The 15910-nt window shown below is 41.2% G+C and overlaps 1 protein-coding gene across 4 annotated transcripts in view; it reads right to left on the bottom strand.

The window, feature by feature from the left end:
* Positions 1-15910, bottom strand: part of Myo1d (myosin ID) — a 343577-nt gene that overhangs the window by 114438 nt on the left and 213229 nt on the right. The window lies entirely within an intron of this gene.

The following is a 15910-nucleotide window of genomic DNA, read 5'->3' as shown; positions in this document are numbered from 1 at the left end:
GGGTCAACTGGCTCCCAGAAAGCACTCTAGATTTGCCCATGATCAGAGCCATTTATCAGATCATAATAGGAAACCCTGGGTACCCCAACCAGTTTCCATATATTGACTCCTGGCTCCAGGTGGCTCAGATCATTCCCTCTTGGGTCCAATTCTGTGCTACTAAAAAGGGACAGAGCAGAGTTTTCGTGGCTCAGGCAATAAATCCTAAAGACCAGAATCTGACCAAACCTGTTCTGCAAGGGGATCCAAAAGATGAGCTGCCAGTGCCCCTGCATTCCCAGCATATCTTCACCATCAGAGCAGCCAGTGTCACCTTTCCCAGACAGCCCACCACCCTCAGTGAGCCCTTCTCAGCCCGGCCAGCAGCCTCCTAGTCCCAGCGATGTCCCACACCTGTCCCTGGCTTGAGTCTACAGCCCCTGAGCCACCTTCGCTTGTCTCAGGCACTGGTCCCTCAAGCCAGGGCCTTGTAGATGTCTCTCTGTGAGATGCAAGGGCCCCAGCAGGTTGATGCTGATGGTACAGTCCAGCCCGGATGCTCTATCCTTTATTACCAGCCCTTCAGTTTGAATGACCTAAATTGGAGGAATCATACACCATCGTATTCAGAAAAACCTCAGGCTATGGTCGATCTCCAAGAATCCATATTCCAGACCCATCAGCCCACTTGGCAGATCCTCCTGACATTTTTCAATACGGAAGAGCAGCGGCGAATTCTGACAGAGGCTTGCCACTGGCTCCAAGGGCAAGTGCCAGCAGGAACCCTAGATGCAGAAGCTTGGGCAAGAGAGGCGGTCCCTGATGCTCAACTCACTTGGGACCTCAATACAGCAGAGGGATGAGGAGACCTTACTCAATATCATGCTGCCCTCCTACATGGGTTCAGGGCTGGAGCTAAGAGACCAACTAACATGTCCAAAACTGCAGCAGTTATCCAGAAGCCAGAGGAATCACCAACTGATTTTTATGAGAGACTCTGTGAGGCCTTCTGAATATGCACTTCCTTTACCCCAGAAGTGCCAGAAAACCTGTGAATGGTCAATAGGGGCGTTTGTGACTCAATCATATGCTGACATTCACAGAAAACTTCAAAAACTTGAAGGTTTCACTGGGATGAATACCACCCAGCTGTTAGAAGTGGCAAATAAAGTCTTTGTAAATCAAGAGAATGAAGAAAAAACAGAAGCTGATAAAGAATGAAAGCCAAAGTGTCCTTGTTGGCTGCAGCACTGGGGATGCCAGACCCAACTCAGCAGTCAGCTCCACCATGAAAGGGGAGACCCAATGGGAGAACCCCATTCTGGCGAGACCAATGTGCCTATTGCAAGGAGATTGGCCACTGGAAAAATGAATGCCCCCATTGCAAGGGGACATCATTGGAACCTAACAAAATTGTTCCAGGAAAGAAGACAGGATGGCAGCCCGAACCGGAGGCCCAAGATCACATTGGCCTAGCAGGAATTGGATCAGACTAGGAAAGACGGGGCTCCTTATTACTAGGCTCCCGAAAGCCCACGAATGAAATGAAAGTGGGGGGCCAACCAATGATTTTCATGGTGGACTCGGGTGTTGAGCATTCTGTGGTCACTAAGCTGGTGGCCCCACTTACTCAGTGCAGAGCCACAATAGTTGGGGCCACTGGCACCCAAACTGCCCGCCAGTTCTGCTGACCCCGGACGTGCCAATTCCAAGGGCATGAGGTGACTCATGAATTCCTGTATTTACCAGAATGCCCAATTCCTCTGCTGGGAAGGGACTTATTAACAAAGCTCAGAGCCCAAATCACCTTCAACCAGGGAGGGCCTGCAAATCTTACTGTGAGGGGACCAAACGCCCTCATCATGGCAGTAACCACGTCTACAGAAGATGAATGGCAACTCTACCACCAGGAAAAGGGGGCCCTGGTGAAGACCATTTGCCTGCTGGAGGAGTTTCCTGATGTCTAGGCTGAGAACGGGCCCCGGACTGGCTCGCAATCATGTGCCTGTAACGGTAGAACTCAAGCCCAGGGCTCTCCCTGTCAGACAGAGGCAGTGTCCAGTACCATGGGAAGCACGCCTGGGAATTCAGACCCACCTACAGTGGCTGAAGGATGCATGAATATTAATCAACTGCCAATCTCCATTGAACACCCCACTGTTGCCCATCAAGAAGGCAAGGGGAGAAGATTACTGGCCTGTCCAGGACCTGCGGGCAGTCAACAATGTTGTTATCACACTGCACTCAGTAGTCCCTAATCCCTACACTCTCCTGAGCCTTCTACCACCACAAGTAAGCTGATTCACTTGCCTGGAACTGTAAGGTGCTTTTTTCTGCCTTCTCCTAGCACCAGTTAGTCAGCTTGTTTGCCTTTGAATGGGAAGACCCCCATACTGGAAGAAAAATGCAAATGGCTTGGACTAGAATTCCTCAGGGATTCAAGAACTCCCCTACCCTGCTTGGAGAAGCCCTAGCAGCGGATATGTCAGTGTTCCTGGAAGAAAATCCAAGCTGCACTTTGCTTCAATATGTGGACGATCTGCTCCTGGCAAGCCATGACCGGGAGAAGTGGCTTCTCCCAGGAAGGGACAAAGGCATTGCTGGCCTGACTCTCTGAGGCAGACTACAAGGTCTCCTGGAAAAAGGCCCAAATTTGCCAACAAGAGGTCCAATACCTGAGATTTGCCATCTCAGAGGGACAGTGCACCTGGGTCCGGAGAGGAAGCGGGTTGCCTGCTCCATCCCTCAGCCAAAGACCAAGAAGGAGGTCCGAGAATTTCTAGGAGCAGCAGGATTCTGTCACATATGGATATCTGGATATTCAAGCCTGGCCAAACCACTTTATGAGGCCACGGCAGGCTCCGGAAAGAACCCTCTAAACTGGGGACTTGAACAAGAAAAGGCTTTCCAGGAAATAAAAAGGCTGTTAACCAGTGCCCCTGCATTAGGGCTGCCAGATGTAAAACAACCTTTTAATCTCTTCATCTGTGAGAAAAATCACACAGCTTTGGGGGTCCACACCCAAATGGTGGGCCCCTGGCAGTGGCCAGTGGCTTACCTGTCAAAGCACTTGGACCCAGTGGCCTCTTGGTGGTCTCCATGTCTCCGGGCCATGGTGGCCACAGTAACTCTAATCAGGGAGGCTGATAAGCTCACCCTAGGACAGGACGTTAATGTCAAAGTTCCTCATGCAGTCGTAGCTCTAATGAATGGACAGGGTCATAAATGGCTGACCAGCTCCATTTCCAAAGATTATTATGTGAAAATCCATGAGTCAGACTTAAGACTGTATGAACTTTAAATCCTGCCAACAGAGGAAGGGCTTCCAGATCACGATTGCAAAGAGGTGATGGACGAAGTGTATACTAGCAAGCCAGACCTAATGGATCTTTCAGATCCAGAGCTCAAACTTTTCACAGATGGAAGCAGTTTTGTCCAGAACAGATGAAAAAAGGCTGGATTTGCAGTCACCACTGCTAACAACGTTATATAGGCTGAAGCCATACCACAAGGCTGGTCTGCACAATGAGCTGAACTTTGGGCGTTGGTTCAGGCACTATGATATGCAAAGGGAAAGTGAGTAAACATCTATACAGATTCTAAGTATGCCTTTGCCACCCTGCATGTGCATGGAGCAATATACAAAGAAAGAGGATTACTGACAGCAGGGGGAAAGGAGATTAAAAACAAAGAAGAAATTCTCCAACTGTTAGAAGCAGTCTGGGAACCATTTCGAGTGGCTGTCTTGCACTGCAGAGGCCACCAAAGGGGCATGGACTATGTTAGTAGAGGAAACTGCCTGGCAGATCAGGCAGACAAAAGGGCAGAAGAACTGAACTGAGCTTTGGTACTCCCCCGAAGTGCCAAAGCAAACAGCCAAGCTTCTGCTGGCTCCAGAGCTGCCTCCCATTCCAAATTACACCAAGGAGCAATAACAATGGGCAAGAGATGAAAAGGGAATAAAAGAAAAGGTGGGCTGGTGGAAGTTGCCTGACCACAGACTCTGTCCCCAGTGCTGTAGCAGTCCCTCTGGTAAAACAACAGCACGAGCTAACACACTTGGGGAAAACCTACTGAAAGCCCTGGAAAAACCTACTGAACAGATGCTATTTCATTCCCAAGCTCCCCACCCTGTGCGCCCAAGTGAGTGCTAGATGCATCACATGTGCACTAAACAATGCGAGTCAAGGGCCTAAGCTAAGCCCTGGGATACAAACTATAGGCACTATGCCTTTTCAGGACCTGGAAGTGGACTTCACAGAGGTCAAGCCCTGTTGAGGATACTGGTACCTCTTGGTTCTTGTCTCCACTTACTCAGGGTGCATCGAAGCTTACCCCCCCACACACAGAAAAAACACGAGAGGTAGTAAAGGCTCTCTTAAGAGAAATTATCCCCAGATACAGGCTTCCCTTTTCTATTGGATCAGATAATGGGCCAGCCTTCATGGCAGAAATAGTTTAGGGCCTGGCCAAAATTTTAAAAATAAAATGGAAACTCCATACAGTGTACAGGCCTCAGAGTTCAGGGAAAGTAGAGAGCATGAATCCAACCCTAAAAATTACCTTCGCTAAACTCTGTCAAGAGACACAATCTCCCTGGGTAGACATGCTACCTTTAGCCCTGCTCAGGGCACACTGTACCCCTAGACCCTCTGGCTACTCACCCTTTGAGATTCTCTATGGTAGACCCCCTCCCATAATAAACAGGCTCAGAGGGGGCCTCAGGCATATTGGAAGTCTAGACATGTCCCGACATCTCCAGGCCTTAGGAAAAACCCTACACCACATTTTCTGGTAAGTTTTAGAAAGAGCCCCAATCTCCGTGGGTAGCTGGGCCCATCCCCACCAACCAGGGCACATGGTATGGGTAAAGGATTGGAAAAAGGAACCATTTCAACTCAGTTGGACGGGTCCCCACCTAGTAATATTAGCAACTCCTACAGCTGTTAAAGTTGCAGGTATCATTCCTTGGATTCATCACTCCCAGATAAAGAAGGCTGCCACTCCCGTGGACCCCATCAACTGTCAGGCAGTCTGAGATTCAACTAACCCTCTCAGATTAAGGCTCCAGAGGACATCACAGTGGCATGCCATTGCCAGAGAGATCTCCAGTCCTGTCCCAACAACATCCCAGAAGCTGGTTGGTCAACACACAGCGGAAGCCTGAGGATTCGCCCACCAAGACACAGATGTATCGCCTTTTCTGTCACCCATACCTTATCCTGCTGATAAGCATTGTTGAAATACTGTTCGCACTAGGACTGGCTGTCACTGCTCCCCAGGATTGGAACCTAGGCCAGAGATTACTACTAGTCATCTGTTATCTCCTCATGGTTGGAAGCCTATCCGCTGTCTGGTATTGTCTGTAGCCCAGATCCCAGTCTCAAGCATGAGGTCTCTGATGTGTTATTGCCTTCTAACTCTGCTACATTTTGAGGTTATCCAATTGGGAGGCCAGGATGACTGCTCAGCCTGCATAAGGCCACTTTCCTTCCAGGGAAAACTGTGGTGTGCCTTCACCTTTTATCAGTATCTGTCATCTGTATGAAGCATATCAATTTCTGAATGCACCAGAGGAGGGACAATTTACTATAAAGGAAAGCTGACAGGTCTAACTGGGTCATGCAAGAACAAAGGCACTATAGGGCAGACGGTTTGCTGGCAGAAGAATGGGGACCCCTTAAAGGCATGGAATGATGAAATGACAGGGGGAGGAAATAAACCTCGTTATGTCTGGGCACCTTACCCTTCCACCCCACCCCCATATCAATTTACTAAGGGGAGAGTCACAAAACTGGAAAGGCCACCCAAAGGTGATTACCTAGGCAGACATAAGCCTGTAGAAGACATTGATCTGCCACCACCACAACCCCCATTAAGGCGCCCCTCCAGGACAGGGGAACTTAACCTGGAACCTCAACTGTACAACCTGCTAAATGCAACCCACCACCTCCTTAATCTTATGAACCTACCATTGGCAGATGATTGCTGGCTCTGCATGTCCTCAGGTCCTCTCCAATATGTAGCAACCCCAGTAAGCCTCCTCAACCAGAGTGGGCATGAAGCTCCTCTCAACCCTACCAGTACAAAACCCAAAGTAAAAAATATACAGCTATTTCAGAAAGCCCCTAGTTGTATCTACAGTTCAAAAGGATACTATTTGGTTGGGGAACTGGCTGCTGACCAATGTGCTCAAGTCCAAAACTGTACAGCTACCACCATTAGATGTACAGTTGACAGATTATGGTGCAGTAGCCTGGGAATCTTTTTTGTCTGTGGGACCCTCACTTATTGGTGCTTGCCAGCTAACTGGAAGGGCGTCTGTACACTAGCATTCCTCACCCCCCCAAATAAACATAGTGCCCAATAATCAGACCCTCCTTGTGCCTTTAGTAGCTCACGTGCAGTCGAAGAGAGCTACCCAATTTATACCCTTATTAATCGGACTGGGGATAACAGCTGGGATAGGAACAGGCATAGGAGGAACTGCCTCATTAGCTGCCTGCTATAATCAATTATCCACAGAGCTAACAAATGACATAGAGCAAGTGGGGAAGTCCATAATGACTTTGTAGGACCAACTGGACACCTTAGCATCAGTGGTCCTCCAAAACCGGAGAGGGTTGGATTTACTCACTGCCGGAAAGGGAGGGCTTTGCATTTTCTTAAATGAAGTGTTGCTTTTTTGTAAATCAGTTGGGAATAGTCAGAGATATGGCTCAGCAATATCTGAGTCGCACATAGGAGACAGGAATTAGCAAATTCTTGGAACAAATGGAGCAATATCTGGAATTGGGCATTGTGGCTTATTCCATTATCTGGCCCTATCCTCAAGCTTCTATTGGCACTGGTGTTTGGTCCATGCATTCTTAATGCCATAACTCACTTCATTAGCTCCCAGATGGAGGCGATAAAGTTGCAGCTCTTAGTAACACAATATAGGCCTTTGGGACAAGAAGAACCTTATGGAATTTCTAAAGTCTAGTGTTGATGCTTGTCTACAAGTGGAAAAAGCATCAAAAGGGGGGAATGAAGAGGAAGATAGCCTTGAAACAGGGTCGTAAAACATGGTAAACTGTCAATTAAAAGCTGTAACCTCAGACAGAGCTGTAAAGCATAAGGAATTGCCCATTAGAGCCATGCAAAAGTTCAGGACTGAGAAGAAAGGTACCACGCGGAGATAAGCACCCATTCCTGCCTTTCTTTGTCTCTACTTGTAAATAAACTTCCCAAAGCAGGTCTCCCCTGCTGACCTTATCTAAACAGCATTAGGTCCCTAGCTCACTACCAGCCCAATTAACCTATACAATCTTAGGTCTCTAACTCACTGGTTAGAGCACCATAACCTCAGCACATTTTTGTAACCTGATGCCCTGCACTGCCTTTTAAATATCCTGTGAATCCTTTGTTCAGGGCTCAGACATAGGTACACGTCTGAACCCGCTGGCATAAAAAAATAAAATCTGAGTTCTCCACTCCTCCAAGTGTCTCTTGGCTTCTCATCTGTCAAAATATCCCCCAACAGTTTATTTTACCTCCTTCTTATATTACTCTCAACCTTTCTAATCTTTCTGCTATCCCTGACAATAGCACCCTTCTCCACAACAATTGAACTACATCTGTAGGCACTAGGGTCTTGTTTACCTTCAGCTCAGACTTTGCTTCTGATCCTCCCATCTTCCTTATCTCCTCCCTCACCCTTATATTTTTACCATCTAAGTTTTAATTCCCATGCAAATAAGTTTTATTTTTCTAACTCCCTACTATGTAAGAATGCTAATACCCTAATGCCCTTCAGATATAACATGATAAAGGATATAGCTAATACTGCAAAAGGGGATTTTACTTCATGGAAATAAACGGTGTGGTACTGAATCAGTGAATTTGTTATTGCTAAGTTATACTCCCAGGAAGTGGCCAGAAATGGCACAAAATCCTAGCCACTAACCAGTCCTGCCAGAATATAGAAAATAATTAAAGGGAAAGACTTTAGGTGACTAAAATCCTTATCCAACTAATTGACTACAGATGAACAAATCTCAAAATAGAGGCATAAGAAATATGAAAAGTCAGGGGATTGTGACTTCTCAAAAGGCAACAATCATCACATAAGAAAGGACAGACAGTGAAGGAGATGAAATCTCAATTTCTGTGCTCAAAAGAATGATGATAAGAACAATTAAGAGACCAAAGAAGATATGCAAAAGCAAGTCAATGAAATCAAAGAGAATATATGAATAAACAGCTAAGTGAATTTAATGAGAATGCAAAGAAAAAATCTAAATGAACTCAAAGAGTGTATGAACAGCTGAATGAATTCAAGAAGGGCACAGACAGCTAAATGAAACAAGGAAGACAATACAAGGCATGGAAGGGTAATTCAATAAAGATATAAAAAGGCTCAAAAACAAAAAACAAATTGAAACTCCAGAATAAAAAGCTTCTTAAATCAATTAAAAAATTCAGTTGAAAGCCTCTCCAGCAGATGGGAACAAGTGGAAACCAAAATTTTAGAGCATGAAGACAAAGTAGATTAATAAACAGATGAACACATAGAAAAAAGATTAAAGATTTATGAATTGAATATGCAAGAATTCTTTGGTCTTTTAACTACATTAAAAGACCAAACCAATGAATCATGGGCACTGAAGAAGGAGAAGAGGTATAAGCTAAAGGCATAGTGGAAAACTTACCAAGTCTTGAAAAACAGATGCCCAGGCAGATACAAGAGGCTTCTGGAATTCCAAACAGACAAGACCAAAATAGGGTTTATTTATTTAGTTAGTTTTTGTCAGCACTGAGGCTTGAACTCAGGGCTGCATGCTTGCTATGCTTGCTAGGCAGGCACTCTACCACTTGAGCCACTCTGCCAGCCCTTGACATGACCAAAATAGAACCTCTCCATGGCATTTATAGTTAAAACATTAAGTACAGAGAACAAGGAAAGAATATTAAAATTTTTAAGGGAGAAATGTCAAGTCACCTCTAACAGCAAACCCATCAGAATAATAGCAGACTGTTTAACAGAAACCTTAAAAGTTAAGAGGGCATGGAATGAGGTATTTCAAGCATTGAAAGAAAATAATTCCAAACCTAGATTACTTTACCATGCAAATTCACAATTGAAGGGGAAATATAAACCATCCATGATAAACAATTGATGACCACTAAACCAGTACTCCAGAAGATACTCAAAGGAAACCTACACATAGAAGACAAAGATAAACATAGCCATGAATGAATGGGAATAAATAAATTTCATCAGATGAGCAGATATGCAAATGAAAAGTAGGACTAATAATAAAACACTAAAAAAATGGTAGGAATTAACATATACCTTTCAATATTAACCCTGAATGTTAATGGTCTTAATTCTCCAATTAAAAGACATAGATTAGTGAGCTAGAATGAGAAGCAAGATCCAATCATTTCTTACCTATAAGAAACATATTCCACTGACAAAAACAAACATTGGATGAAGGTAGAAGAGTGGAAAATAATTTTCTAAGCAAATGGACCCCGAAAACAGACAGACATGGCAATATTTACATCTTATAAAGTAGATTTCAAACATAAATTAGTCAGAAGAGTCAAAGAAAGTCACTGCATATTAATAAAAGTAATAACATATCAACAGAAAATATCAATTGTTAACATTTATGTACCTAATGTCGGTGCATTTAACTTCATTAAACAAACACTATTGGACTTAAAAGCACAGACATACCCCAACACAATGATAGTGGGAGACTTCAATATCCCACATCACCGATAGATAGGTCATCCATACTGCTCCCCCCAAAAAAATCAACAAGAAAACCTCAGAATAATAATAATAATAATAATTAATATTAATAATAATAATAATAATATTATTATCATTTTAGGGAACCAAAGCAGTTTTTCTTTATTTTGCTTTGTTTTTCTTTGGTTATTTGCTTACTTTGCAGGGATCTGGGGATTTAACCCACGGCCTCATGTATGCTAAGCACGTTTTACCAGTAAGGTACACTCCCTATCCCAAGGAACCAGTGTTTTATTTTACTTATTTGTCATCATATTATTGTTGCACTGGGGTATATTATAACATTTACAAAAATTCTTATAATATATCATGGTTGAATTTATCTCCTCCATCATTCTCCTTTATCTCTCCTCCCCTCATTCCTGGTAGAGTTTCAACAGGTCTCATTTTTCCATTTTCAAACATGAGTACATAATATTTCCACCATATTCACCTCCTACACCCTTTCCTTATGTTCCCTCCCCCCTACACACTGGTATCAACCCCCAGACAGGACTTGTCTTACCTTCCTGTTTTCTGTTTTTGAATAAAGACATTTTTGTTTGTTTAAGATAGTTATATAGGGAGTTTCATCATGACATTTCCATGTGTATATGTATTATAACCTGAATTGGTTCATCCTCCCCCCCTCGTTTATCTCCTTTCTACCTTACTCCCCTTCATATGGTGAAAATTATGTTTCTGTTTGAAAATTCTATATTCATTCTTGTACAGAAAGTACATCATCCATATTAACCTTCTTAACTTCCTTCTTTTATCCTCCCTCTCCTGTAAGTGATCTCCCCTAGTGTGACCCATTTTTCATAATATTGCTTGTGTTTATATTGGGCCTATATTCCATATATGAGCAAAAACATATGACCTTTGGCCTACATTAAAAAAAGAGGGCTCTCAATAAATGACCCAATGATGCACCTCAAGCTCCTAGAAAAACAAGAACAAGCTAAACTCAAAATTAGCAGAAGGAAAGAAATAATAAAAATCGGGGCTGAAATTAATGAAATAGAGACCAAAAAAATTAAAAAAAAAAACTATACAAAGAATCATTAAAATAAAAAAGTTGTGATCCTTTAAAATAATAAGTAAGACTGATAAATCTCTAGCCAATCTGACTAGAAAGGGGAGGGAAAAGACCCAAATTAATAAAATTATAAATTTATAAAACAATATCACAAATTAATAAAATTAGACATGAAAAAGGAGATATCACAACAAATGCTAATGAAATCCAGATGATCATAAGATAACTCTTTGAAAACCTATATTCAAATAAACTGGAAAATCTAGAAAAAATAAATTTATAGACACATTCGACCAACCAAAATTGAACCAAGAGTATATAAACTACCTTAAATAGACATATAACAAACAATGAGATTGAAGTGGTAATAAAAATTTCCCAAGAAAGAAAAGCTCAGGACCTGATGAATTCACTGCCAATTCTACCAGACCTGTAAAGAACTATACCAATAATCCTCAAGCTTTTCTGTGAACTAGAAAAGAAAGGAACAGTACCAAACTCATTCTATGGGGCCAGTATTACACTCATTTCAAAACTGGGCAGGATGCAACAAAAAAGAGAATTATAGGCCAACCAATCTCTATAAAATGAATACAGGTACAAAAATTCACAAAAAAAATACTGGCAAACTGAATTCAACAACATATCAAAAAGATTATACACCATGATCAAGTTAATTTAATTTTAGGGATGGTCCAATATGTACAAATTGATTAATGAAATACAGCATATGAACAGAAGGACAAAAATCACATGATCTGGGCATCGAAGAAGGAGAAGAGGTGCAAGCGAAGGGAATGCGTAATATATTCAACAAAATAATAACGGAAAATTTCCCAAATCTAGAGAAAGATATTCCCATACAAATGCAAGAGGCCTCCAGGACACCAAACAGACCAGATCAAAATACAACTACTCCACGACATATCATCATTAAAACAACAAGTTCAGAAACTAAGGAAAGAATATTGAAGGCTGTAAGAGAGAAAAAACAAGTAACATACAAAGGTAAACCCATCAAAATCACAACAGACTTCTCAACAGAAACATTAAAAGCAAGAAGAGCGTGGGGTGAGATCTTCCGGGCACTGAATGAAAATAACTTCAACCCCAGGATACTCTACCCAGCAAAGCTATCATTCAAAATAGATGGAGCAATAAAAGTCTTCCATGATAAGCAGAAACTAAAACAATATGTGACCACAAAGCCACCATTACAAAAGATTCTGCAAGGGATCCTGCACACAGAAAGTGACACCCAACTTAACCATGAAAAGGCAGGCAGCACCAAACCACAGGATAAGAAAAAGCAAGACAGTAGAGAGTAACATCAAGTTAGGTACACACAATCAAACCTTCTAACAACTAAGACAACTAAATGGCAGGAATCACCACATACCTATCAGTACTAACACTTAATGTTAATGGACTTAATTCACCCATCAAAAGACACCGTTTGAAAAAATGGATTAAAAAAGAAGATCCAACAATTTGTTGCTTACAGGAAACTCATCTCACCGACAGAAATAAGCATATGTTTAGGATGAAAGGCTGGAAGAAGATTTACCAAGCCAATGGCCCCCGAAAACAAGCAGGAGTAGCAATACTTATCTCTGACAAAGTAGACTTCAAACCTACATTGATCAAACGAGATAAAGAAGGACATTCCATACTAATAAAAGGGGAAATAGACCAAAAGGAAATAATAATCATCAATCTGTATGCACCCAATTTCATCAAACATACCCTGAAAGACCTAAAAGCATATATAAACGCCAACACAGTGGTTGTGGGAGACTTTAACACTCCATTATCATCAATAGATAGGTCATCCAAACAAAAAATCAATAAAGAAATCCAAGATCTAAAATATGCAATAGATCAAGTGGACCTAGTAGATGTCTACAGAACATTTCATCCAACCTCTACACAATATACATTCTTCTCAGCAGCCCATGGAACCTTCTCCAAAATAGATCATATCCTAGGGCACAAAGCAAGCCTCAGCAAATATAAGAAAATAGAAATAATACCATGCATACTATCTGACCACAATGCAGTAAAAGTAGAACTCAACAACAAAAGTAAAGACAAAAAACATGCAAACAGCTGGAAACTAAATAACTCATTACTTAATGAAGAATGGATCATCGATGCAATAAAAGAGGAAATTAAAATGTTCCTGGAAGTCAATGAAAATGAAAACACAACCTACCGGAAGCTATGGGACACAGCTAAGGCAGTCTTGAGAGGAAAGTTTATAGCCATGAGTGCATATATTAAAAAGATTGAAAGATCCCAAATCAATGACCTAATGATACATCTCAAACTCCTAGAAAAACAAGAACAAGCAAATCCCAAAACAAATAGAAGGAGAGAAATAATAAAAATAAGAGCTGAAATCAATGAAATAGAAACCAAAAAAACCATACAAAGAATTAATGAAACAAAAAGTTGGTTCTTTGAAAAAATAAACAAGATCGATAGACGCCTGGCAAATCTGACTAAAATGAGGAGAGAAAAAACCCAAATTAGTAGAATTAGGAATGCAAAAGGAGAGATAACAACAAACACCATGGAAGTCCAGGAAATCATCAGAGACTACTTTGAGAACCTATATTCAAATAAATTTGAAAATCTAAAAGAAATGGACAGATTTCTAGATACATATGATCATCCAAAACTGAACCAAGAGGAAATTAATCACCTGAATAGACCTATAACACAAAATGAAATTAAAGCAGCAATCAAGAGTCTCCCCAAAAAGAAAAGTCCAGTACCTGATGGATTCTCTGCTGAATTCTATCAGACCTTTAAAGAAGAACTGATACCAACCCTCCTTAAACTGTTCCATGAAATAGAAAGGGAAGGAAAACTGCCAAACACATTTTATGAAGCCACTATTACACTTATCCCAAAACTAGGCAAAGACACCTCCAAAAAGGAGGACTATAGGCCAATCTCCTTAATGAACATTGATGCAAAAATCCTCAACAAAATAATGGCAAATTGAATTCAGCAACACATCAAAAAGATTATTCACCACGACCAGGTAGGCTTCATCCCAGGGATGCAGGGGTGGTTCAACATACGAAAATCAATAAACGTAATAAACCACATTAACAGAAGCAAAGACAAAAACCACTTGATCATCTCAATAGATGCAGAAAAAGCCTTTGATAAGATCCAACATCATTTCATGATAAAAGCTCTAAGAAAACTAGGAATAGAAGGAAAGTTCCTCAACATTATAAAAGCTATATATGACAAACCTACAGCCAGCATTATACTTAACGGAGAAAAATTAAAACCATTCCCTCTAAAATCAGGAACCAGACAAGGATGCCCACTATCTCCACTCCTATTCAACATAGTACTGGAATTCCTAGCCAGAGCAATTAGGCAAGAAGAAGGAATAAAAGGAATACAAATAGGTAAAGAAACTGTCAAAATATCCCTATTTGCAGATGACATGATCCTATACCTTAAAGACCCAAAAAACTCTACTCAGAAGCTTCTAGACATCATCAATAGCTATAGCAAGGTAGCAGGATATAAAATCAACATAGAAAAATCATTAGCATTTCTATACACTAACAATGAGCAAACGGAAAAAGAATGTATGAAAACAATTCCATTTACAATAGCCTCAAACAAAATCAAATACCTAGGTGTAAACCTAACAAAAGATGTGAAAGACCTCTACAAGGAAAACTATACACTTCTGAAGAAAGAGATTGAGGAAGACTATAGAAAGTGGAGAGATCTCCCATGCTCATGGATTGGTAGAATCAACATAGTAAAAATGTTGATACTCCCCAAAGTAATCTACATGTTTAATGCAATTCCCATCAAAATTCCAATGACATTCATTAGAGAGATTGAAAAATCTACTGTTAAATTTATATGGAAACACAAGAGGCCACGAATAGCCAAGGCAATACTCAGTCAAAAGAACAATGCAGGAGGTATCACAATACCTGACTTCAAACTATATTACAAAGCAATAACAATAAAAACAGCATGGTACTGGCACAAAAACAGACATGAAGACCAGTGGAACAGAATAGAGGATCCAGATATGAAGCCACACAACTATGAGCAACTTATCTTTGACAAAGGAGCTAAAAATATACGATGGAGAAATAGCAGCCTCTTCAACAAAAACTGCTGGGAAAACTGGTTAGCAGTCTGCAAAAAACTGAAACTAGATCCATGTATATCACCCTATACCAAGATTAACTCAAAATGGATCAAGGATCTTAATATCAGACCCCAAACTCTTAAGTTGATACAAGAAAGAATAGGAAATACTCCGGAGTTAGTAGGTATAGGTAAGAACTTTCTCAATGAAACCCCAGCAGCACAGCAACTAAGAGATAGCATAGATAAATGGGACCTCATAAAAGCTTCTGTTCATCAAAAGAAATGGTCTCTAAACTGAAGAGAACACCCACAGAGTGGGAGAAAATATTTGCCAATTATACATCAGACAAAGGACTGATAACCAGAATATACAGGGAACTTAAAAAACTAAATTCTCCCAAAATTAATGAACCAATAAAGAAATGGGCATGTGAACTAAACAGAACTTTCTCAAAAGAAGAAATTCAAATGGCCAGAAAACACATGAAAAAATGCTCACCATCTCTAGCAATAAAGGAAATGCAAATTAAAACCACACTAAGATTCCACCTCACCCCTGTTAGAATAGCCATCATCAGCAACACCACCAACAACAGGTGTTGGCGAGGATGCGGGGAAAAAGGAACCCTCTTACACTGTTGGTGGGAATGTAGACTAGTATAACCACTCTGGAAAAAAATTTGGAGGCTACTTAAAAAGCTGGACATCGATCTACCATTTGATCCAGCAATACCACTCTTGGGGATATACCCAAAAGACTGTTACTCCAGAGGCACCTGCACATCCATGTTTATTGCGGCACTATTCACAATAGCCAAGTTATGGAAACAGCCAAGATGCCCCAGCACAGACGAATGGATTAAGAAAATGTGGTATCTATACACAATGGAATTCTATGCAGCCATGAAGAAGAACGAAATGTTATCATTCGCTGGTAAATGGATGGAACTGGAGAACAT

Source organism: Castor canadensis, chromosome 11, assembly GCF_047511655.1.
Source record: "Castor canadensis chromosome 11, mCasCan1.hap1v2, whole genome shotgun sequence".
NCBI lineage: Eukaryota > Metazoa > Chordata > Mammalia > Rodentia > Castoridae > Castor > Castor canadensis.
This window is presented reverse-complemented; position numbering and strand designations above follow the sequence as displayed.